The sequence below is a fragment of the Ambystoma mexicanum genome, chromosome 5q, assembly GCF_040938575.1.
Source record: "Ambystoma mexicanum isolate Mex_15411 chromosome 5q, UKY_AmexF1_1, whole genome shotgun sequence".
In the NCBI taxonomy this organism is placed as follows: domain Eukaryota; kingdom Metazoa; phylum Chordata; class Amphibia; order Caudata; family Ambystomatidae; genus Ambystoma; species Ambystoma mexicanum.
Window position 1 is genome coordinate 684,579,342 of NC_090933.1, and position 25,048 is coordinate 684,604,389.

At 44.1% G+C, this 25,048-nt stretch overlaps 1 protein-coding gene across 2 annotated transcripts in view; it reads right to left on the reverse strand.

Moving 5' to 3' along the window:
- Positions 1 to 24,639, reverse strand: part of PPP1R42 (protein phosphatase 1 regulatory subunit 42) — a 1,058,014-nt gene extending 1,033,375 nt beyond the window's left edge. Inside the window, exon 1 of one of the 2 annotated variants that reach the window (XM_069621142.1) lies at positions 24,504 to 24,639. The gene's annotated coding sequence lies outside the window, so the exon portion shown is untranslated. The remainder of the gene's footprint in view (positions 1 to 24,503) is intronic. The other variant, XM_069621141.1, reaches the window with a different exon arrangement.
- Between the last annotated feature and the right edge of the window lie 409 nt (positions 24,640 to 25,048).

Consider the following 25,048-nt stretch of genomic DNA (forward strand, 5'->3'; position numbering starts at 1 on the left):
CACCGCTTACCAATGTCGGCCTCACTCCTTGTTAGGCAGAAACCTGTGCAGTTCCCTTGGGGAACACTGCAAAAGATTTAAGACTACAGGTAGAGCAGTAAACCCCTTTGGTAGCAGTCTGTACCACCCAGATTTACCTGGTAGCTGTGGCTGAGCAGTCAGACCTCTCTCAAGAAGAGTTAGGCAGTATGTAAAGTATACACAATATGTACCAAAACACAATAGCACAAGCAAACACTGACCAGAGCTTGGTTTCAAAAGTATATAGTTATTTATTTAAAATACACATAAGTTAAAAACACTCTAGCAAAAATATAGTAAAAGCACTTCAACACAGTTATACTGAAAGTAAATTCAATCCTTTCTCCTATCTAGACAACTCTAGGTTAACACCACTTAATTAAAACAGAGGTGAGTGCTTAACGTTAGATGACACTCTAGTAGTTTCCAAGAAAGGGAGAGAAAAAGCAGAAATAGGTTAGACACACCACTCTAAGGTCCAGAACACTTGCAATAGGCTTAACGAAGAATAAAGTCACAGGTGAGCAAAAGTCACTAGGCAGGGCCCACTCTTAGAGTAGCCGGAGCGAAAATGTGCCCAAGATCACACTGTTAGTTAGAGATTCAAAGTCTTGCAAAGAGTCAAAAAGAGGTTAGAGTGGCTCAGAAAGTTTAGCCAAAGTGTCCCAGGCACTCCCAGGTTCGAAAGCCGGGGACTAAATCTACCCCGTACAGTCGGTAGCAAGGGAAGCCAGGCAGAACACGGTACCTTAAGCGGAAAGGATCCTCCAGCGGTGGCAGTTGTTCCAGGCAGTGGCAGCAGGGCTCGACGTCGGTCAGGGGAGAAGAAGTTCTCGCTGAAGAGCAGAAGAAGAGGGTCGTTGCACTGCCCGGGAAGAAACCAGCCGCGGAGTCCTCCGGTTAAAGGGTTGGTGCCGACTTTCGCGGTATGGGGGTAAAGTGTGGTATTCCGGTTGCCGGGGTGCTTGGCACAGGCAAGGCGGCCACGAGATACCTCAAAGAACGGAAAGAAGGCGAAAACTGGTTGTCCCCACCAGTCAAGGGAAGGAGCCACTCCGTTAAGAGTTCTCCTCGGTCGTCGGGAAAAAGTGGTGAGACGGTTCAGCGGGGCTCCACCGGGTGGTGTCGTCGAAGCAGGTCGGCTCAGCTCTTCCCTCGTCGGATTCTTGGTCCTGTGGCGACTTCTGAAGTCCCAGTCCCCAAAGCCCTGCTTTTATGCAGCAAACCCCCATTCACCCAGCCTAGCTGTCACTCAAACATGCTAAGTGGTGAGCCGGGCGGCTCACCACTTGGGCCAATCAGGACGGAGTGCGACTTGAGTTACCAAGGTAACTCAGTCCAGGGTGCCTAAATCCCCCTCCACCCCTCCTAAGTACCCCAGACAGAGTGGCACCACTTTGGAGGGCTTCTGTGGAGAAGCCCGCCAAAAGTGGAACAAAGGGCTCCACTTTGGGTCAGAGTTACAGAGGCGAACACCAACGCCATTTTAGAATCAAGTTTTGGCAAAAAGTCCCAACCGGAGTTATAAAAATAAATATATAAACCGGTGGTATGTTTAAGGCTACCGTAAATAAATAATTAAATGTGTTAGCCTAAAACAATGGGAAATCCCATAGGGAAATATTCGCGGTCGAATATAAAAAGTAGTTTCCACTGCCACCAGCCAAAACTCGATCAGGGGGGACGGAGACGTGCCCCCTCGACTAACAGACCCTGGGGCAATCGAATTGCCCCAGCCAGTACGTCCACAATATGATGGTTTGTACTGGTTCTGTTCAGGATTTAAGACTAGCAAAGTCTTTGGTGACTTTACATGCCCTGGGAGACAGTAGTCAGTCCCAGGGTATGGAGTCTATGTTGGGGAGTCCCTAGGACACCCCTGGGTCACGGCACAGAGGGTGCTGTGTGACCCACATCACAAAAATACATGAGGCCCTATGGAGTAAAAGACCCCATAGCCCATTCAACACAAGGTTTAACCAAGAAAACACACTTCAACATGTCCAAGAGTGAGGGTAAAAGAGTCTCACTCTTGGCAGGAGAAAAAAATTAAACCCCAGAAATCCAGCAAAGCTGCTGGGGGACTCACTAGGTAGGGAAATTCAGCCTAAACAGAGAATTCTCCCTAACACTCGCCCCCCCCAGACTAAGGGACAGGAGGATTTAATCCACTCCTGGATGAACCTCATACCTCTAGTCGATGATATACATCCTAGAGAGTCCATCAGCATTTTGATGGTGACACCTTGACCTATGTTCAATGGAGAACTCAAAGGTTTTCTTTTGCAAGCTAACGGACCTACAGACCCTTTGAGGAACATCAGTCTTTTTGTTATAGGGGATCTGGTTGACCAGTCCCTCAGAAGTTGGTACAACTTCTGAACCTATGTTAGGCTTTTTGAAGGGGTCCTTATAAAGGATTCCCTTAGATCTAGAGGGGCCTCCAAGGTTCCTCACCACCTCTCTTGTGGGAGCAGGTTGGGTCTTAGGCCTCTTGGTTGGAGGGGTTGGGGTTAGGCAATGTACCTGCTTCCCCTTCCTCTTAGATCTACCCTTACCTATTTTAGGAGTTTCCCCCCTAATATTAGGATGGGAGTTGGGGTCTTCAGTAGAAGGTCCAACAGTCCGAAGGTTTTTGGCCTTAGACTTTTCTTTTCTGGTTTTCCACCAGCACTGAGAATTACCAGTTCTCTCAGGTCCAGATAGGGGCCTAGTTGGTCTATCCACCTCTTCCTCAGAAGCAGGGGGAGTCAGAGACTCTGAGACTAGGGGAACAATGATGGAGCTTGGTTGGGGCTCCCATGTTCCTAGCATACTATCCTGAAAGGTGCCTGGGTCAGAGGTCAACTTACTAAACCCAAGGCTTGTAGTGGGGTCCTCAGTAGAGGGTCCCACAGGCTTAGAAGGGTCCTTCAAGGTAGCCTGTCTAGCCAATTTGGTTAAGTTCTGCTTCTCCATACTGGGAGGCCTGGGGGTATGTGACACTACTCCTAGAGTTCTTAGGTCATTCCCCAACAGGACCTTCCCAGGTACCTCAGTCTGAACACTGACAGGGATCCTCACTGTCATGTTGTTACACTGAATGAGGGCTGGTAGAATAGGAACCATTTGGACAGGGCCTCCAGACATCTTAGTGGGACCTTTGGGGGCTTTGGCCACATCCTCAGGTTGAAAGAAGCTTTCATCCACTACTGTTCTGCTGGCCCCAGTGTCTCTCCTGGCAGGAGTATCCTGGCCATTGACAAGAACACTGTCCACATAATACACCTTAGAGTTAACAGGTAGGGAGTTATACACAACCCTATTCTGGGGACTAACCAGACCCATAGGCTCTAAGTTTACAGTGGCTTGAAGACCCAAGGGTTCTTCAGCAAAGAGTTCAAAGTGGGCACTAGCCATCTGTACTTCATCCTCAGGAGTGAAGGCTAAGGAGACTGTGCTGATCCCTGCAGGTTTACCCTTGCACTTGGGATCTCCTTTGATATGGTCAGTACCCTGACAGACATAGCATTGTCCAAATGCTCTCTGGAAGGGTGGCTTGTTCTGACCTCCTTCTGGCTTGTGGCCAGAAGGTACAGTAGCCTGACTAGGTTTCCCATGTGGCTTACCCTGGTTATTTTGTGGGTTGGGGCCCTCTTTGGGATAGGAATTATTAGAATTCTCTTTGGAGTCTTTTTTAGGCTGTTTCTCCCCATCCTTCTTCTGAGTTACCCCAGAATCCTTGTGAGTGGCCCTGTTGGCAACCCACAAGTCAGCAGCCTTAGCTAGTTTCCGGGAATCTAATTCCCTGGAATCAGCCAAGTGTTGTCTGAGCTCAGGAGAGCAGGCATCATAAATAGTCTCCAACATAAACAAATTCTTCATACCTTCATAAGTGTTCACCTTGTAACCCTTAATCCATCCCTCTAAGTTTTTCAAACATTCACTCACCCAGGTAGCCCAAGGGGTACCATCATGCTTTTTGAGGCTCCTAAACCTCTTAAGATACTGGGAAGGGGTCTTCCCAAACCTAGCTATCAAAGCTAGTTTCACACATTCATAGTCCTTCCTATCCTCCTCCCCCATCTCCATTACCACATCAGTTGCAACAGGGGGGAGCCTAGAGAACAACCAGGTGAGTAAGTCATTTCCTGTGATGTTCTGGAGCCCATGATTATATTCAAACAGAGACAACCAATCCAACACATCCAACTTAGGCTCATACATACCAACCAATTCTTTAGGCATCCGGGGTCTTTTAGGACTGGAACTTCTAGAGGAGCCAGAGAGAGAAACATTCTCAACAGATAATTTCTTCATTTCTAAGTCATACTTGAGCTCCATTTCCCTTAGCCTTAGTTCTTTGTCAGTTTGAGCATTAAGTTTCTTATACTCCAATTCTAGCTTCATTTTCTCCAGTTCAAAGTACTGAGGACTAAATGTGGGACCTGGTAAAGGTCCAGTAGGCACAGCAGGTAGAGCAGGCAGAGGCCTAGGGGGGACAGTTACAACAGCCTCACCCTCCTCTTCTGACTCTTCCTCAGAATCATCAACATTTTGCTCCATGTTAACTTCAACACTGTCATCTACAGTTGCTGGAGTGGTAGGTTCCTCTGAACCATCACCCAGACTTTGGTTAGCTAACAATCTTTCAATCAGCTCCATTTTCTTGCCCTTAGTCAGGAGATCCTTATGTTTACAGAGCACTCTTAAACAATCAGCAGTTTTGGCTGCAAGGGACTCTTGACTATAGCTTTCTATAACTGACATGTTAGAGGTTTTACTTTTACAGTGCTAAGCTTTGTGGTTAGTTGCACTAAGGTATCTAAAGCACAATAAAATGTATACTCAATACAAATCCCACCGCTGTACACCAGTGTTAGGCAGAAACCTGTGCAGTTCCCTTGGGGAACACTGCAAAAGATTTAAGACTACAGGTAGAGCAGTAAACCCCTTTGGTAGCAGTCTGTACCACCCAGATTTACCTGGTAGCTGTGGCTGAGCAGTCAGACCTCTCTCAAGAAGAGTTAGGCAGTATGTAAAGTATACACAATATGTACCAAAACACAATAGCACAAGCAAACACTGACCAGAGCTTGGTTTCAAAAGTATATAGTTATTTATTTAAAATACACATAAGTTAAAAACACTCTAGCAAAAATATAGTAAAAGCACTTCAACACAGTTATACTGAAAGTAAATTCAATCCTTTCTCCTATCTAGACAACTCTAGGTTAACACCACTTAATTAAAACAGAGGTGAGTGCTTAACGTTAGATGACACTCTAGTAGTTTCCAAGAAAGGGAGAGAAAAAGCAGAAATAGGTTAGACACACCACTCTAAGGTCCAGAACACTTGCAATAGGCTTAACGAAGAATAAAGTCACAGGTGAGCAAAAGTCACTAGGCAGGGCCCACTCTTAGAGTAGCCGGAGCGAAAATGTGCCCAAGATCACACTGTTAGTTAGAGATTCAAAGTCTTGCAAAGAGTCAAAAAGAGGTTAGAGTGGCTCAGAAAGTTTAGCCAAAGTGTCCCAGGCACTCCCAGGTTCGAAAGCCGGGGACTAAATCTACCCCGTACAGTCGGTAGCAAGGGAAGCCAGGCAGAACACGGTACCTTAAGCGGAAAGGATCCTCCAGCGGTGGCAGTTGTTCCAGGCAGTGGCAGCAGGGCTCGACGTCGGTCAGGGGAGAAGAAGTTCTCGCTGAAGAGCAGAAGAAGAGGGTCGTTGCACTGCCCGGGAAGAAACCAGCCGCGGAGTCCTCCGGTTAAAGGGTTGGTGCCGACTTTCGCGGTATGGGGGTAAAGTGTGGTATTCCGGTTGCCGGGGTGCTTGGCACAGGCAAGGCGGCCACGAGATACCTCAAAGAACGGAAAGAAGGCGAAAACTGGTTGTCCCCACCAGTCAAGGGAAGGAGCCACTCCGTTAAGAGTTCTCCTCGGTCGTCGGGAAAAAGTGGTGAGACGGTTCAGCGGGGCTCCACCGGGTGGTGTCGTCGAAGCAGGTCGGCTCAGCTCTTCCCTCGTCGGATTCTTGGTCCTGTGGCGACTTCTGAAGTCCCAGTCCCCAAAGCCCTGCTTTTATGCAGCAAACCCCCATTCACCCAGCCTAGCTGTCACTCAAACATGCTAAGTGGTGAGCCGGGCGGCTCACCACTTGGGCCAATCAGGACGGAGTGCGACTTGAGTTACCAAGGTAACTCAGTCCAGGGTGCCTAAATCCCCCTCCACCCCTCCTAAGTACCCCAGACAGAGTGGCACCACTTTGGAGGGCTTCTGTGGAGAAGCCCGCCAAAAGTGGAACAAAGGGCTCCACTTTGGGTCAGAGTTACAGAGGCGAACACCAACGCCATTTTAGAATCAAGTTTTGGCAAAAAGTCCCAACCGGAGTTATAAAAATAAATATATAAACCGGTGGTATGTTTAAGGCTACCGTAAATAAATAATTAAATGTGTTAGCCTAAAACAATGGGAAATCCCATAGGGAAATATTCGCGGTCGAATATAAAAAGTAGTTTCCACTGCCACCAGCCAAAACTCGATCAGGGGGGACGGAGACGTGCCCCCTCGACTAACAGACCCTGGGGCAATCGAATTGCCCCAGCCAGTACGTCCACAATATGATGGTTTGTACTGGTTCTGTTCAGGATTTAAGACTAGCAAAGTCTTTGGTGACTTTACATGCCCTGGGAGACAGTAGTCAGTCCCAGGGTATGGAGTCTATGTTGGGGAGTCCCTAGGACACCCCTGGGTCACGGCACAGAGGGTGCTGTGTGACCCACATCACAAAAATACATGAGGCCCTATGGAGTAAAAGACCCCATAGCCCATTCAACACAAGGTTTAACCAAGAAAACACACTTCAACATGTCCAAGAGTGAGGGTAAAAGAGTCTCACTCTTGGCAGGAGAAAAAAATTAAACCCCAGAAATCCAGCAAAGCTGCTGGGGGACTCACTAGGTAGGGAAATTCAGCCTAAACAGAGAATTCTCCCTAACACTCCTGTTCCGTACGAAGTCTTCGGTCATCTTCGATACCGGTCCCAGCTGTGACATGGAGTGAAGACGAGTCCGCAGAGACCTCGGGTGAATCCCACAGCAAAAGACACAGGTACTCACTGAGTGATGTATAGCCAAACACCGGATGCAGGCATGATGGAGATCGGCTGCCGAGAATTGCTTCCGACAATGGATGCACTGCTTGAATTCTGTCGCATACGGCATGTGTAGAGGGAGACACCGCGAATTGAAATAAAAATGAATCATCAATCGCTAAGAAAAAAGGGATGGACAGCAAAAAGTAATGCCGCAAAAAAGGAGGGAGTCGCAGCACAGCAAAATTCTGACCTGCCCAGTAGGCGGAAACACAGGAACTGGGTTTGGAACGTTGGTGACGTAGTGGTTAGGTGTGGGCCTGGCGCGTGAGGGGCGCACGCGTGACATAGGCCTTATGCCTTCAATTTTCTTAATGTGACAGCTATCTTTTGCAGCCAGCTTTTTCCGGCCTGCCTACGGATGGTGGCGTTCCCAAACAGTTGGGAAGGGGTAGAGCCAGGACGAAAGAGAAATTTTTATATTCATTTTTATATTGGAAATATTACTTTTTACATTCATTTATAGATACATTTTTATATTAAAAAGATATCAAATTGTTTGATATCATTTTCCGCTTCCTTTCACATCGGGGCACAGCCCCTCTGTGACGTCATCACTGCGTCACTCTGCAAAACCCTAGATTCACAGTCCCTGTCTTCAGAGCTCACTTAGTTCTCTGCACTCGACCAAGCAACATCGTCGACCGCTGCTCCCATCTTTATATACATTTTATATAAAATGTATATCCAATTTATGTCAAATGCACATTTGATATAAAATCGATATCAAACATTTTTTTATATCATTTTTATATTAAATGTACATTAGGTTTATAGCAAAGCATATCAAAAGGGAGAGGGGCTAAGACCGGAAACTGGGGGCACATCCACCTATCAAAATTTTGATGGAGACAAAAGAAGGCCCCTTCTACTACGCATAACCAACAGAATGTTTTTTTGTAAACTCGTCTTCTTTGTTTTTATGCTTAAAGTACTTTCCGTGCCTTTCGCACAGTGATACAACTCTTTTAAAGAGCACCGACTGTACCTGATAACACTAGTTAAGTGTTAAGGAGCCATTGTTGGTATTGTGCAAACATTGGCAGTTCAGTTGGTGCAGACACATTCCTATCCACTTTGTTCTCTGGTGGCACATCGTGAATGCATGGTCATTCTTATGTATTGTATTGTTTATCTCGTAGTGGCATGTCAGGAGTTTTTTTAAGGGTCATGACTGTTCATGTTCTGAGGCCACAAGATATACTTTGTGAGATCAAAGACCTTCTTTTTAAAAGTACACCGGCAAGGTTGGTAATGCTAAACCTAAAACTTGCTGGATTTATTTAGGCAACTGACCAATTATAAGTTACAGGAAGATCACCCAAGTACCCTAAATTGCGACTTTAAAAGGCATAACACATACATTCAAATTACAGTGTTGAAGTTTCCCCAGCACATGTATGAACATGAATGTGCCATCCTGGCCTGGGTTTACTCGTTGCATTCTGGGACTTGTAGTTTTGCCTCTCTCGTTTTAAATTTAAGTGCCAGAATGCAAAGCAAATGTTAAAACTTGCTGACCTACCCGCGCATGTCATGGGAAGCTCTAGAGCTCCCTTTATAGATGAGTTAACGTGCTGCCTTACGGTTTATTGTTTGTGAGACTTCCTGGATCAGGGACTGTAAAATGTAAGTACAAATGTGCTTCCACTACATTGTTTTTATTACTGATTCAAGCACAACATATATTCCAAGATCAAGATAAAGATAAAACATTCACGGTTATCTGGCACATCTGACCAGACATTACCCATTATTACGTGGGAAAAGAGGACGGAGGAATTAATTTATAGGCAGGGGTTCCAGTGCAGCATGTTATGTTATGTTGAAGTATATATCCCCGCAGCGCTGCCATTTTCATGGCCTCCAAAGAGGGAAAATACAGGTGTTGTACTCAACTGTGGATGTGAGTAGAACCAGGAGTAGCTGGCATTTGTGTGTGCGTGCTTTGTTTTGTACACTGGAGGCTTGTTGCTTCCATATGGGAGAGATCTAGTGTCTGGGTTGTCGGGTGTTTGGGGCTAGTAGGAGGGCTGTTTATGAGTTGGTTTGAGAGCGATGTGAGGTATAGGATATTTAGCTGGGGGTTCTCTAGCCATCTGGGGCGTGTAAGGTAAGTCTGTGTTGAGCGAGGGAGATTGAGAAAGGAGATTAGGTTTTGGGTATCCTTTCGTGGGTAGTCTCTGGGTGCTAATCGTATCCTTTTTCTTTTTGTTGGGAACTCACCTTCGTATGGGTGTGGAGTAACCTTGCTTCAGAAATTGGGGTCACAATGTTGTGGTTGTCTGGGTGTGGAGGGTTGAGTTGTGGGCAGTCTCTGGGTGCTGTGCAGCAATGCGATTCCTTTTTCTTTTTGTTGGGCACTTAGCTTGGCATGGGTATGGGGTTATGTTGCTTCACACTTTGGTGTGATGAAGTTATGCTTGTCTGGGTGTGGAGGGCAAACTAGAGAAGAGTTAGTATTGTAGTGAATTATTGTTTCGGGAGAGTGCAACTGTCTCAGATGGAAGCGTTTTTTCTAGGGTGGACTGGGGTATGAAGGATGAGCTACTGGGTTCCCTGGGTCCTCTTGATCCACTAAAACCTGTGCACTTGGGTTTGAAGGAACATAGTGGAGTGGCTTGGCTATTGTCTGTATGTACATTAAGCCAAGGTGGAAACCCTAATCTAACCTGCAGGGCCGTACTTAGGGCAGGGCCGCCCAGGCGACTGCCCGGGGCACCATTAGCCCCCTGCCAATGCAGCTCGGGGGAGTTTTCAATGCCTCCCCCGAGCTGGCGTGGTGGGATAAGGTGTGGCACACGCCATATTGAAATTAAATGTGCCCCCCCCCTCTCTGGTGCGGGCCGCATTTAATAGCAACAGGGTGCTGATGGTTTTGCATCGGCGCCTATTGATAAATGTGGTGCCCCGCCCATGACCAGGGGCACACGGGGAGAGGGGCGCCACATTTTTGTTTTGCTGCCCGGGGCACTGCCACCACTAAGGCTGACCCTGCTAACCTGGGGCTGTGCTCTCCAAGAGAAATGTTCATACCTACGGGTTCAGTGGTTGAGTAGGTGGGGATTAGAGGAGAGTGACTGCACAAGAGAATTTACAGTATGAAAAGTCTCACGAGACAAGTTGCTCCTGATGTTTATGTTGGGTTAGTGGGAAAAGGCATGCTATGTAGGATAATTCCTACATTGCTGGGTAGAGAGACCAGTATGGGGCAGTCAATGGGCAGATGTGTGTTGTTTTGAAGACTTGTGCACTGTGTAGCTGGTAGTTTTAACCCCTTAATTGCTATGGGTGATTATGTTCCACCTATTTGCATAGGAACGTGAAGCAGTCCAGCAGTTAATCAATGCTATTTTCTCAAATGCACTTTAAAATCCACCCTTTTCTGCACATTTCTCAAAACCAATGTGCCACCAGGGACTAAGCAAAGAATTTTTGAGAAAATGAACCAATTACTATTTCTGAGCTTGAGTTACTTTTTTGGTGCCTACGTTAGGCCAATTATAATAATTATTACAATTCAACTTGTACGTATCTGATTTGGAAGAAGCACTGAATGGGATAAGTAATCGCCCTCCCTGGATAGGATGCGAGACATCTTGGCTAACATATGCAGACGCGATAGTCCTTATAGACCTTACGCCTGTGGGTTTAAAAGTTCCATCAATGCCCTATCTGCCGATGTTACCACTAACCACCTATGCATTAATGTTTCTAAAACAAAAATCTTGGTGATCGGTAATAAGACCAAACGAAATTCCACTTTTGTCTGGAAATTAGACAATTCGAATCTAGAAGTGGTAGACAGCTATGCTTATTTTGGTCTTCCTTTCTGTTCCCCTCCGCCGTACCCTTTTATAGAGAATACATCTTACACACAGTTCTTAAGAAGTGGCTGGTGATAAAGAGATTCATAGCAAGGAAGGGTGGTAAGAATTTAGATGGTCTGATGATGATATATCATACTAGCATTACACCAGGGCTGACATATGGATTAGAGATACAACCTGAGTCACACATAAAGTGGATGGATAAGATTGAGGGAATACTCTTAAGATCCATTGTAGGAGTCCCTAGAACAACACCGGTAGAAGCAGTTAGGTGCGAGTTGGGCCTACCTTCTATTTGATCAATATGGCTCAACAAACGTGGTGAGCTATACATATCTTTGTTGACCTCTTCAGCCGATGCCAATTCACTTTTGGGCCTTATTGCATCCAAGTTGCATTCAGGAAATCGTAATCCATTTCACAGTTAAAGAAAACAGCACTAACGCACTTTGTAAACATTGAATTCTCGGTAAACAAAATGTATGGATTCACCCAATGTCTTGGCAATTCTTAATCAGAAGACACAGGTTTGGGACAGGGCTGACAAAATCCATAAACTGCATAATAAAAGGAGATATCAAGAATATTGCCAAAATATGTGACGGCAAATTAAGGAAATTAATTTCCTACTTACGATTCAATATCTTGCCAACTTATGAATATTACGGTGGCTGGTCTAATGAACCTTATGAAGCCCTAATATGTCGGCTATATAATTTAGGAGCCGAAACAAGTCGCCATGTACTAACCCAGTGTCCCTGCTTAAAACTGCAATATTTGAAGGGATATCAAGCATTGGTGACACATGTTGAAGACATTCAGGGTGACCAATTTTGAAGCACTCTTGTTGGATCAACTTTATTAGTGATAACTAGTGTGAGCTACTGTGTGTAGAAGGAGGCCTCAATATTATTTGGGGCTTATTCCCCACATGATAGCCACAGTGCGTATTAACATTTAATACTTGTAGTTATGCTAATAAGAAGTACATAGTAGCTTCCTTTTTTATACGTTTATTATGTGGCCCAATGGGAAAGAAGTCTACCCACTCTGCATAATTGATACGAGTATACCCTTACTCTATGGACTGCAAATTGTTTTATAGTTTGTATTAATGAATATGAAATGTGTCTTTTGTATTATATTTAAGAATGCTTCTTTTATGTGAAACTGCGCTTAAGGTTTTGTTTTTAAGCAAATGCACAATAACATTTTTTTTAAATATTAATAATAGGGGCTGAGTACAGGGTGGCCAAGGGGGGGGAGCAGGTGCCCCTTGCTTCTGTAGCAACGGGGGCAGGAACCACACTTTGGCTCCATAGTGGTGTTTACACTTTTCAGTTGTCAGATGGAACTTCCCAAACGAGACCGTATGCATTGTCAATGGTGAAGAAGATAAAACACTAAGCTTTCAAGCCATCTACATGAACTGCACTGTTGCTAATGCAGAGACTGAACAGTATCAGGGATGCACGTGCAATGCTCACTTTCTTTTTTTAATGTAAAACCACCGTTTTCTAATTTATTGTGCATTCATTTAAATTAAACCTGTCACAAATACAACAAATCAAGAATACATGTAAAATTACAAACAAAATAGGAATAACATGTCATTATATCTAAAATACAATCAATTCCAGCAGAACACGTGGAAACGTCCGTAGGACTAAATACATGGATCGTCCACATTAGGTACAGCTCGTTGATCAATTATTAATACTTTAAAAACCTGAAAACCATGATTGTTAATGCGATCGGGGTTCCAAACCTAAAACACACACCCAAAAGGATTCACTCTCAATAAATGCTGCATTATGGACATACGTCCCAAAAAATAAATGACGAGTATCAGCGAGTACAGGGCAACAGACGAGGACATGTTTCAAAGTTTTCCGAGCAGGAGCCTGGTTGCAAAAAAGCATGAGGGACCAGGAAAATCTGCTGTGTTCCTTATGTTCAGGATTTCTAAAGTTAATAGAAGGTTGAATCTAAATCTCAGGAACTGGTGTCTCCATTTCCCATTCAGGATTTTCAAAAGCGGTCTCTTGGCTAATGGTGCTGGAAACTAAAATGCTTCATTCGCTCCTTGGATTACCGGGTGCTGTACTTGTGGAGCTAGGACTGCAGCCATTGAACTCCCTATGGAAGGTATCAGTCTGTAGGTTTTGGGCTAGGATCAGATTTGAAAACTCAGAGAAGATTACTCTTCTAAGTCTTACTTCGGGACATGCCCAAAGAAAAAGCAGGAGTATTTGGTTTAGGCATGGAGACAGAGGTGCTAAATCATCTTGAAGATAAAGGAAGGAGAGGATTACCCGAGACAGCTGCTGACTTTTATCAGATGGGGTTTGAGAAAAAATCTAGACACTTTGACCGTATACAATCTTTACTCCATCTAGCTGAGCAACGAAAATATCCACTCAATGCACAAGGCCAGTTTACATAGATGTTTTGCAGCTACCTAACCAAAATTCGATCACCAGAGTTGACACGTTTTATATTATACCCAAGATTTGACATTTTGTCTGTATTAGGAAACACTGGTGCATGGTTACATACAGCTTGCAACTAGTGCTCAACCCAGGAGCTGACCCCATACTCCTTGACATTCTATTTTACCATGTTGGTTTATACCCGTTACCCTGAAAGTGAGATGGCCCCAAATTACAATATTCTGCCTAGTTTGCCCAGTTCTCTGCCTGCTATGCCATCCACTCTGCTTAGTCATTTACATAATGAATACACAAAGCTAACTTGATATCTACTTAAAGCAGCTATCAATAGTTTCATCCAGTCTGTACATCTACAGACCTACTACAAAACTGTACACTGTAGTTGGCCTCCAGAGCTCACTTTGCTCTACGATTATGATTGCATTATATATTTGCACCTGCAGTAGAGCGAGCTGGTCAAACTGTTTTAAGCGCCTTTTTTATCATATCTATTTATTTGTGTCTGGTCATGCAGCTAACCCTTTTACAGACACTCATCCAGGGCTCGCAAAGTATTTTCGCCCACTTGTATAGTCGAGTAGATTTTAAGAAGGGCCAGTACCATTTGCAGGCGATGTTGGAAACTTTTTTTTAAACTTTACTTTGTTTACAGTAAATGTCAAATAAAAGTTCCACTGTGCATGACTGGCCTCTGAGTTGCAGCAATGTGCCAAACTAAAGCGGGTTTGTAGTGACATGCACCATTTTACAGAAAGAATTTGCAAGGCCTGACTTATCTCACTAATGTCTTACTTTAGCTGTATACAAAACTGCTGTATTGTTGCTCATTTTATATCTTGGGTACAAGTATCTTCTGGTGGCATAAAAACATTAGTACAAAACTGCTAATCAAATGGGTCTGTTTGCTAATCAAGAACAAATGTAATTAACAAACTCTGATAATCAATTTAAAAAAAAAAAAATGTATACCTTGGGAAGCACTGGAAATAATTTCAAAGTGACCCCATATTACACAGTTTGAACTACCTCAACCCTTGTCCTAGGACAAAATGTGAAAATGAAATACAAACTAGAGCCAGACTGCAAACAGACACCAAGAACATCTCCACAGTACCCTGTAGGCTAGTCCAGCCTGGATTGCTACCCTTTTCGCTCATCTCATCCCCTTCCATCCCCCCTGCGCTATCAAAAGCAGTTCACAGCTATGCTGTGCACGTCCAAGGGGGCTGGGTGGATGGGAAAACTCTAGTTACCAAATACAATGTGCACCTCAAAATGATCTTCCACACAAGCACTATTGTTCACATGACACCCTAAAACCCTGTGTCTCCAGACTTTCCTCTTCAAGACCCAGGCAGGCTACAATTCCTTTGTTGCTCAGCCGTTTATGAATTCCAGCATGGGTAACCTAGACTCCATCTATCCATATAGCGAACATTAAGTCTCTCACTCTCACAAATTACATTGTGTAAAGTACAGTAATATGCTAATCGAGTATTACATCACTACGGAACGCACCAGCAATGTTCGTGAGATACTGCAATGGTTAAACAGTGGAATAAATACAGTCATAATAACCAACCCCCTTTGCGCTTCGTGTACTCAACAGTGCTAGACCAGAGTAAGCTGTGCTCTCTATGCAATTTTCTTGCAAGGATGATATATCCACTACCGTTCAAGTAACACACACCAATCTGAAATATTCACACATTCACGGCGCGTAACCAATTTTGAAATGCTATTGAAGACTTGCATTGTACTCCCATTTCTTTTTCGACTGACATGTTTTTACGAAAACAAAACCTACCATCTCTATCATGACTGACTGAGAACAAGTTCCCTTTGTAATGTGGCCTTCAATGTAAACCAGCAACAGTTCGAAGGACACAATTTGTCGAATAGCCACACAAAATTATAACATTTACTATATTGGAGTGGACATTCCAAAACGTAGCTTACACTTCTACGATACTTGTTCGGAAGGCTTCTTCATTGACAGAACGGCACAATGGAATTTCCCAAAATTATGTAACTTGACATTCAGATAATATTATTATTGGAATTAAAAACTAGCAGAATGCTCTATGCATAAGAACTAATTAAACAACATGCAAACTGGCCTTGTTCTCCGTTGTTAGCTCTAGCATATTGTAACTATTAATCATTTATGTTCCGCAATAACCACCGGTATACATAGTAATAATATGTGAACCGCTTTGCCCCATGGTACATTCCATTGCATTCTACAAACTAATAGAGTCCCATTCCGGGGCACTGGGCAGTGTGTAAACATTGTCCGTGGTCACGTGGGTTCGCTTTTCCATCACTAATGTTCTCAGTTAATTTCTAATAACGTCTGTCTGCAGTACAACCTCAAACGTTCATATTTGTCTCCTTGTTTTCTGCATATACTTCTACATTATTACGAACGATACCCAGTGCAGCGCAATGCACAACCTTTCACCAGATCCAGCCCCAGATATGTAGCCGGATCTCGGGATTCAACCAGCATTGGCACGAAATAGCCTTTAAGAAAAACCCCTTTGAAAAGATAAACACAAACAAAAGGCGCTTTGCACGCTACGGTAGTAAGTGGGAAGCACAGCCGCAAACACCACATTAGCCCCACAAGCCCTATTCTGGCTCTGCCCGCTACCTATATCACAGGCAAAAGGATTGGAGAAAACCTGCAACGAGCCGGGGGCTCCCCTCTCTAACAAAATGTGCTCTGTGCAGTCTTCACACCTTGTAAATGTTTTCGCTATATTAACCAAAAATCACTGTCCCCTATCGACGTTGTGCTAAAAAAGCAGCTAGCGAGAAATCTACATATTCTTTTCTATTGGTGTGGAGAGTTACACTCCTTTCCATTGGTTCAGAGATTTGTATCATTTACACAACTTTCCAAATCAATAGAAAAGAGTGTAACTCTCAAAAACAATGCAAGTACTATAACATTGAACCGCGGTGCTGTGCACCTCTGTTCCTGATTATGAAAGGCTTCTAGGACATGTCTGCAAATTGAGTGACAAGAAAGCAAACAGTAGCATACTATAAAGGCACGACACGCGCCGTCAATGGGCATACATCTGGGCACATGGACTTTAGCCGTGCGTTCCTTCCATCAATGTTAGCATGTTGCATGGCTTCGCGTTGTCGCTCTTGCAGCTTGTTAGACTTTAGCACAGTAAGGACATTTTACCACAGTTGGTCTATGTTGATATTTCTACTTCTATTCGTTGTCCTGCCCAGGGATATTGCTAGGTGTGGAAAAGATCATGGGCTAAGCTAATGTCGGGACTGGCAGCATTCGGGGCTAGCTATAGCCTTTTGGTTGTAGTCCCTGAGCTTCTATCCGGCGCTACAACCAAAAGGCCCGTGGCTATAGTCCCCTCAGCCCACCCTTAGCAACGCCTCTGCCCCTGCCCATATTTCCATATTGTATTTTGTACACAGTCATGCAAACGATGCGTTTGGTAAGGTCCAGTAATATATCCATTTTTTTAATGCTACAGTGATATGGGCACTGGCGTTTTGGCAATTACCCATCAAGCACATGGCCAATTATGCAAATTAGGTGATGACGTAATTTAGCTACTTCTAGCGACTTTTAGGACTGCCAATAGGTACTTTCCTTACTAACCAGTTCGCTACACTGGCTCTTTGCGACCGCACTGTGCACAACCTACTTGCATAGACCACATTACACCACTAAGTCGAGCATCTAGGTTCGCCAAGAGTTAAAGACCCTGTGTTTGACCAAAAAGCAGAATCCATTTCGAAAACACAATTATCACCGAGCCACCATCTTTCCGGCCTTGCTCAAACTTGCCTTTCTCAAATGAATTGTGGTATTTGTATGTTCGCATATCTGACTCCATTTTCACACGGACGCTGCATGCTTCAACAATACAGAAAACATAGCAACAAAAGCCTAGTATGATTTGTGTATTTTTGAAGCAATTAAACAAAGTCGTTTTCTAAATATTATTTTTAACATATCCTTTCATCGAAATTCAACTGGCACCTCCGCTCCTTCTGAACTCCGCCCCCTCCTCCAAACCCCACCCCCGCACCGGCCCTTGTGGAATACCACTCCACATTTCTTCCATTTCCACCACTTTCTCTACCTACTTCACAGCGCTCACCTTTTACCCAACTCGTGCTCTGAAATACTCCCCCATGTTCTCATGCGTGTGTTCAATGTCTGTGGTTTGTGTGTATAATTACGTTTCATCCAATTATCAGTTATATAATAACTTGCTGGCTGCACTACCACTTGTCTGCTTACATTATTTAATTATTTATTTATTTTTATTGTTTTGCATACCACTTTCCAGTTCACCCCACCCCCCATGCACGTTCACCCTTTTCCTTTCCCATGCACTTCCACGTTCTCAATATAACTGGGCCTAGTAAGATCATTGTTTAGTTCTCCCCTATTCCCCTCCCTTCTTTCGTTGCACTCTAAAACACTTCTGTACGAGAGCAGTGCAAATAAAATATCAATATCAATTGTCATACTCCAGTACAAAACAGTGACTAAAATGTACTTTTATTGTCTTATCTCGACAGATATCTTCTACCGTACTGCATGTGCCACAGTTTCCAGCTACCATCCGATGGATTGTTTTACCAGCATTGGAAAATAACTCTCCACAGAATTTTCTCCATCACTGTGACATGGGACAAGAAACATGGGACAATCTGTCCTTTCGCAGTACCAGTAAGAAGAAGCAACCTATCAGCCTTCCAAATGTAGCAACGTGCAGAAGCAAAAGCATCCCGCTTCAAATTGCAAAAAAAGAACTTCTCCCACAAAAACCACCATATGCGTCACTCCAATCTTTGACTGCTGCAACATGAAGACACATAAGAAATGTGGTTCTTTGCAATCAGCATATCATGCAGACATTGGAAACCACAATAGAATAATGCAATGTTCCTTAGCTGTAACTTCCATGGGGGAAAAAGTATTGCTAATTTTGTGTACTTAATAATGTCTTGCAAACGTTCTTTGTTAAATAAAAACACTTGTTACATTGAAAACTGTTACTGTTTCCTTACAGAAATCTATATGGCAATTCCAATTTTAGCAAGAAAGAAAACGTACCCTGTACACGACGATATCTGTGTTGATATTCCTGGTTCTGCGGTAAGGAACGTTTTGGCGTAAATGATAACAAGGCATGTTTGGGTATGATGCCCACAAACGTAAAAAAAACAGGTAGACCAGATCGTTGGGACTAAGTATATCACATTCAGAAGTGGCCCATCTCTATTATTACTGCAAGGGAATTTGAATTTAGTGCAACACATCAACTGCTAACATTAGCACAACATCACTGCACCCAATACATTGTTTCTGCATGTATGAAAGTGAATAAAAGTAAGGAAAGATGCACAAAAAACTTTTATAATTTATCACAGTATGCTTAACAGGATATGCCCGAACGATCAGAACAATAACATTTTTTAACACACTTTCCTTTCATTTCACACACAACGTTCCACCGTGGTGTACTTCACAAACTTACTAACACAACACAGAAATCACACTGAACTCTTAAAAATAACCAAGCAAAACAAATCCTAGAAGCTCTCGTTGACAGTGGAACGCTCCTCAAAAGGAAATTGTTTGTATTTATTTTAACCAGAATAAAAACACTAACAAAATTAAGCAGTGAACTACAAAAAGTAGTTTGAAGCATGCCAATGTCAACAAAGATACCTTGCAAACTTCTCTGCAAATAACTGCATTCACAAAACCAACACAGAACCATATTTGAATGAAAACGCATATACACAAGAGAATAAAAATCCAATTGCCATAGGTAGCAGTGGTGGAGGATATTACATTTAAAGACAACGCCATTATGTCACAAGAAACCATAATTCAAGAAAATGTGCCCAACAAACTTACCATCAACTCTCCAATGCACCAAACCAATCCGTCCACTGTACAAATGCCCCTGCACCTCAATGTGTAATATACGAAAAAAGTACCAGTTCCACTTCAATGCTATTGTCTCACTGTGTTCCAAAAAGTGTACACTGCCTATACAGTACGTATAATCACTATACACATATTATTGCAATACTTCTTTCCAATAGCCAAATGCCATTACTGTACACATATTATTACAATGCTTATAGCCAGTGGCCACAATATTGGGTGTATGGATGTATGATGCTGTGGTGGTTGTGGCAAGTTCCTACACTCTTGGGTGCATGGCCTACAGCCTACGACCTCTGGCCATGCACCCAAGAGTCTAGGGACTGGCCACAACCACCACAGCATAATACGGCCAGGCACCCATGAATCTAACCAGTGGCCACAACCCACACACATAACCCAGGAGCCTGCATACTTTATTGCTGGAATAGCCATATGACACTGCAGTAGTTGTGCTAATGCCTAGATTCTTCTTTGCAGAGCCTATCTGTAACCTATGCAAACATCCTCATATCACTTACATTCCACTCACCTCCCCTAATGAAGCCTCCCTGCATTCACAAGACAATCCGCCCAGCAGTCCTGTCTGCGGACTACCGCTGTGTCCGGGGACTGCTACGCCCCACACGGTCTTCTTGCACCTAAACAAATACATTCTATCAACCATCTTTCACTCCCCCACCCTTCCCACCCCTCCTTCAAACACCAAATTCCCCAAAACATGTTTCCCAGCCCTGTCCCCCACTGTGCTATCTGTGAATACAACATGGTGGCGTTCCGGGAAAATGTGATGCATATCACGCTTTCCTCCAGCCAATCAGCGGGCACGTTGTCTTTCCGCGGACATCACGCGGCCCTCTGGGCCAATCGGAGTCCTGTTCGCAGAGCGAATAGGGAAATTGGTCTGCGAAGCGGAGCCAGATATCATTCATTCTTTGGCACCTACGTTTTGCCTGTTTTTAAAAAAAAACTGCACACATTTCCACCAAATTTACAAAAGCACGCTTTCGGGACCAAGCCGCTGCTCCTGCTGCAAATTTGGTGGAAATCCGTCCAGCGGTTTGGCCTGTAGGCGTGAGCAATTTTTTTTCTGTTCAGTCTATGGAGAAAAAAAAAATTGGGACCCCCCTATAACTTTGCCCCCCCTTCACAAAACCTCACCAAACTTACCACAAAAGCGGGCCATATACTTTTTTTTGCTAAGTTTGGTGAGGATTTGTCCAGGGGGAGCGAAGTTATAAGCCGCCCAAAAAGTGCTCTTTCTACGGGTTCCGCAACTTAACCATAACCACACGGCCGCTAAAGTTAGAAGTTTTAACACATGGTACTGAGCAAAGTCGCGGCTTCCCAGTACTGCAGTACACTTCAAGCCCCATCTCCCTGAGTATACATCATGCAGGTGAAAATTCCATATTATTCTAACTTTAAGGAATGATAGAGCAAGCACATAACGGTTTTAAGAGATCACTCGAACTAAGGCCCATCTCTAATCCACAGATCCCTTCGGCGAAAATACTATCTGCCAAACTCCTAATATCACCCAACCAAACAGCCACTATTCACCTCATATTTCGTCCCCCTGGTCCTATCACCTCCTTTATTGATTACATCTCATCACTGCTGGCAGAAAACACTAAAACAAACTCCCAAATCATATTACTGGGTGACCTAAACTTAGGATTCCAAGACCCTAATGACTCTAAAGCCCTTGATTTAGCAAACACATTAACCAATTTAGGTTTTTCTCATCACATCCACACCCCAATGCACAATAAGGCTAGAACCCTTGATTGGCTGGCTGACCTAAATTGTAGCATTGACTCAGTGGTGACCACCCCCTGCACGTTGTCAGATCATCATAAAATCACCTTCTGCATTAAAGCTAGTCAGCAAATCACCAAATCAAATATTGCCCCTTCTATATCCACCAGAAACAAGAAGGACATTACCAAAGAAAAACTCCTCCCCATCATCCTCCCTCTCCTCAATAGAGCAACATCTACCTGCTCGGACCCTACGGTACTAGTAGATATATACAACCAAACCATCCAAAAGGCACTAAATATTATTGCCCCACTTAAAACACGGAAACCTAAACCTCGAGCCCACCTCAACTTTTGGTTCACCCGACATCTGAGAGTTATACGGAAAATGATAAGAAATGCAGAGGCCCATTGGAAAACCCATCCTACAGAGGCTAACAAAAGCTCCTTAAGCTTAGCCTCATCCGATTACAAAGAAGCAATCTACCGTGCTAAAAAAGACATGTAGAATAACCGCATCCTCAAAGCTGAATCTAACACCAAAGAGCTTGTTAAGATCTTAAGAGTTAGAATCTCCTGCAGCTCCAACTGACACCTGCATCACTGACGTAGATTGGTGCACAAATATCCAAAAAGCCCTTTTTGATAAAATGTCCACACTTCAACTCAAAATTAACGCCAAAAAAGATAGCCTCGCCCCAGACTGGCTACCTAATCAACATCTCAACCAAATACCTCTTCGAATACACATTGCCAAACCTTTCCACTTCACACCTCTTACTGTTATTGAGTTAGAAAATATCATTAAAAAACTGAAACCATCAAATTGTCAAGGCGACTCCTGTCCCGACCCCGTCATCAAAGATGCAGCACATGATCTCGCCTCCTTTATCACTAGATTTATTAATGCTTCTTTCAAATCTGGAATAGTCCCTGATAATCTAAAGGATGCCTGTGTCATCCCTCTCTCAAAAAAACCCACTCTCCACCGAACAATCCAAATAACTACACACCTATTAGCACTGTCCCATTCCTCCTGAAAATCTTAGACTGTGCTGCTTACTTACAAATTCAGGATTATTTGGAAACCAATAAACTATTAGGCCTCCATCTATCAGGTTTGCGTCCCAGACATGGAACAGAAACCACCCTTATTGATTTAAAAATGCAAATCAAAGACTTAAATGACAATGGCAAGTTGGCACTCCTTCTGCTGCTAGATCTGTCAGCAGCATTTGATCTTGTCAACCATCAAATTCTCGGTCAACACCTTAAAAATACTGCCCACTTCTCAAACAAAGCCACATCTTGGATTAGCTCATTTCTAGCAAATAGAACCATGCAGGTCTTCTCCCCATCTGCCTCCGCCAAACCTTCTCCAGTTCAGTGTGGTGTCCCGCAAGGGTCATGCGTCTCGCCCACACTTTACAATGTCTTCCCGAAGCCACTCTTTGATATACTTGACTATCTGGGTGTCACCTACACCAACTACGCCGATGACACCCAGATACTCATCCCTATCACTGGTGACTACGTGACTGACGCAAAACTACTTAATGACATCTACGCAGTCATCCAGGCCTGGATGGCGAATCACGGGCTCTGTCTAAATGATGAGAAAACCGAGTTACTCATCCTCGGCTCTCACTACAGATTAAACAAACTGGACCCTACTTTCGAAGCATTTATCATTGATGGCAACACCATTAAGGTGTCCAATGACACCAAAGCCCTAGACATCTACCTTGACTCCTTCCTGACTACAGCCAATTGTATCACCCTGGCCAGAACACTCGTTATGGCTAAAATCGATTATTGCAACGCCCTATATCTCGGAACTAACCAAAGGAATATCAACAAGCTACAGGTAACACAGAATAAAGCGATAAGAGCTGCCTTAAACATTCAGAGAAAGGCCCACATCTCCGACACCAGGCGCAGTCTTCATTGGCTCCCGGTCACGGATAGCATATCCCTCAAAACTCTTGCACTGACCCATAAGTGTCATTCTAATTCGGCCCCTGTCTACTTAGCCAACCGCTTTACTGCTCACTCCTCATCACGCCCACTGAGATCAGTTCAGGCTCAAACCTTATCCACACCCAGATTTAAGCTGCAAAAATCTGGAGGGTCCAGATTCCCTGTCCTTGCAGCCCGACTCTGGAATAGACGCCCCAATGCACTCAGATCTGAACCCTCCTATTTAACATTCAAAAGTAAAGTCAAAACATGGCTTTCCACCCAGAACCACATTCACACAGGACCTTAACTTTCACCTTTCTCACTGCTAACGTACTTTGACATTATTTACTTGTATATATTCTATCTGCTCTCATGGTATACCACCTTGTACACTTTGTATATTTGCTGTCTCATTAAGTGACTCTTGTAACCGTCACCACCTGGATTCCTGCTCTGTAACTATGTATATTTTGTTCTGTCTGCTTTGTAACCATGTATACTTTCATACTTATGCGCCCAGATGCCCCCAGGCAAGGTGCGCAATACAAATAAATACAAATACAAATACGAAGCACAGCTAAGGTGAGACTACTGTCGAGCAGCAAAAGACCTTGCCATGCTGTAGCTTCAACCAGATCCATTTCATCCCAGTGAAAAGAAAAGAAAGTCTGCATAAGTGATAGTCCCTAAAGTAGAAAGCTGCAGGGTGGCATAGGTTAGGTGACTATTGGTGTGATGTTATATGTTGAGATCATCCTTTAAATCTTTCAGATTTTTCGAATTCCGTCTGTAAAACGTGCTTTAAAATGTACCGTTTCCACCTGGAAAGGGGTCGAGCTCGGTTGCTTGCGCATATTTATAGGGATGAGGATGGGGAGGGAAATGTTCTCCCCGCAAAAGTAGAACCCATGGACTACCCGGGAATATTGTTGTCCAAGTCCGACCTCGGGAATAGCTAATTTACATGATGATATTGGATGCACAAAATCTCACTGACAATTTTTACAGAAATGTGGGCAAAGCAGGTATTCCTCAATGCATTTACTGTCTTTCTGTCGCAGTGCCGGGGGACATGTTATGATGATCCCTTCAGGCACACGTGTGTGGATCGATGTTCTTTTTTTGCCTCATAGCGTACACTGCCGGCACAGTACTTTATTATATGAATCAGCTATGGGCGTGTTTTTTCTGTAACTGGATCAATATGTGGTATATGTTGTGGGTGGGTAGAGGATGAGGGTCAGCCTGGAATATTACGGGGTAAGGTTGGTTGCCTGGAGTTGCAGATCATGTGTCTGCCATGGGACCCATACAGGTGAAGGGCAAAAGCAAAACACTGCATGCACCGCAGCCTCGCCGTGCAGCACTCTGCTGCCCGGGCCTACCTGCTGCAGTTCGCTGTGAGGTTCGCGCATTTACTGCTGTGGGGTCATCAGGACTGCTCTTCTGGGCTGGGGTGTCTGCTGATTCTCCACCAGGAGTAAAGCATCTGAGCTGGTAAATGGCAAGAGATTCCACTATCCCGCCGCCAGGTTGTCATAGAAACAGAACGCTACAAACAGTGCGAAGTCAGAAGGGGGCGAGGCTTAGCCGGTTTGCGCGTGCGCCCGGAGCCGCTGGTCAGACACACGAGCTGGAGTAATCTAGAGCGATGTGACTGGGTGGGTTTTAGATGATGGCCGTGCGCGTGCGCTGTGGCAGTAGGTCCACGCAGGCTTTTGGGTTTCGGCCCGTTCCCAGTAGTTGATGCTCAAAGAGTGAAGCATCGAGCCCGCCTGACGATTGCACGGGCGCCGTTTGAAAATTATGTTGGGGTTCTCCTTGCCTCCAGATGGAAAACCCACCTCCATATTTCAGCAAAAAAAGACATTGATATTTTTTAAGGTAAATTTGATTCTAATATCATCACACAATTAATAGGAAGAATCGA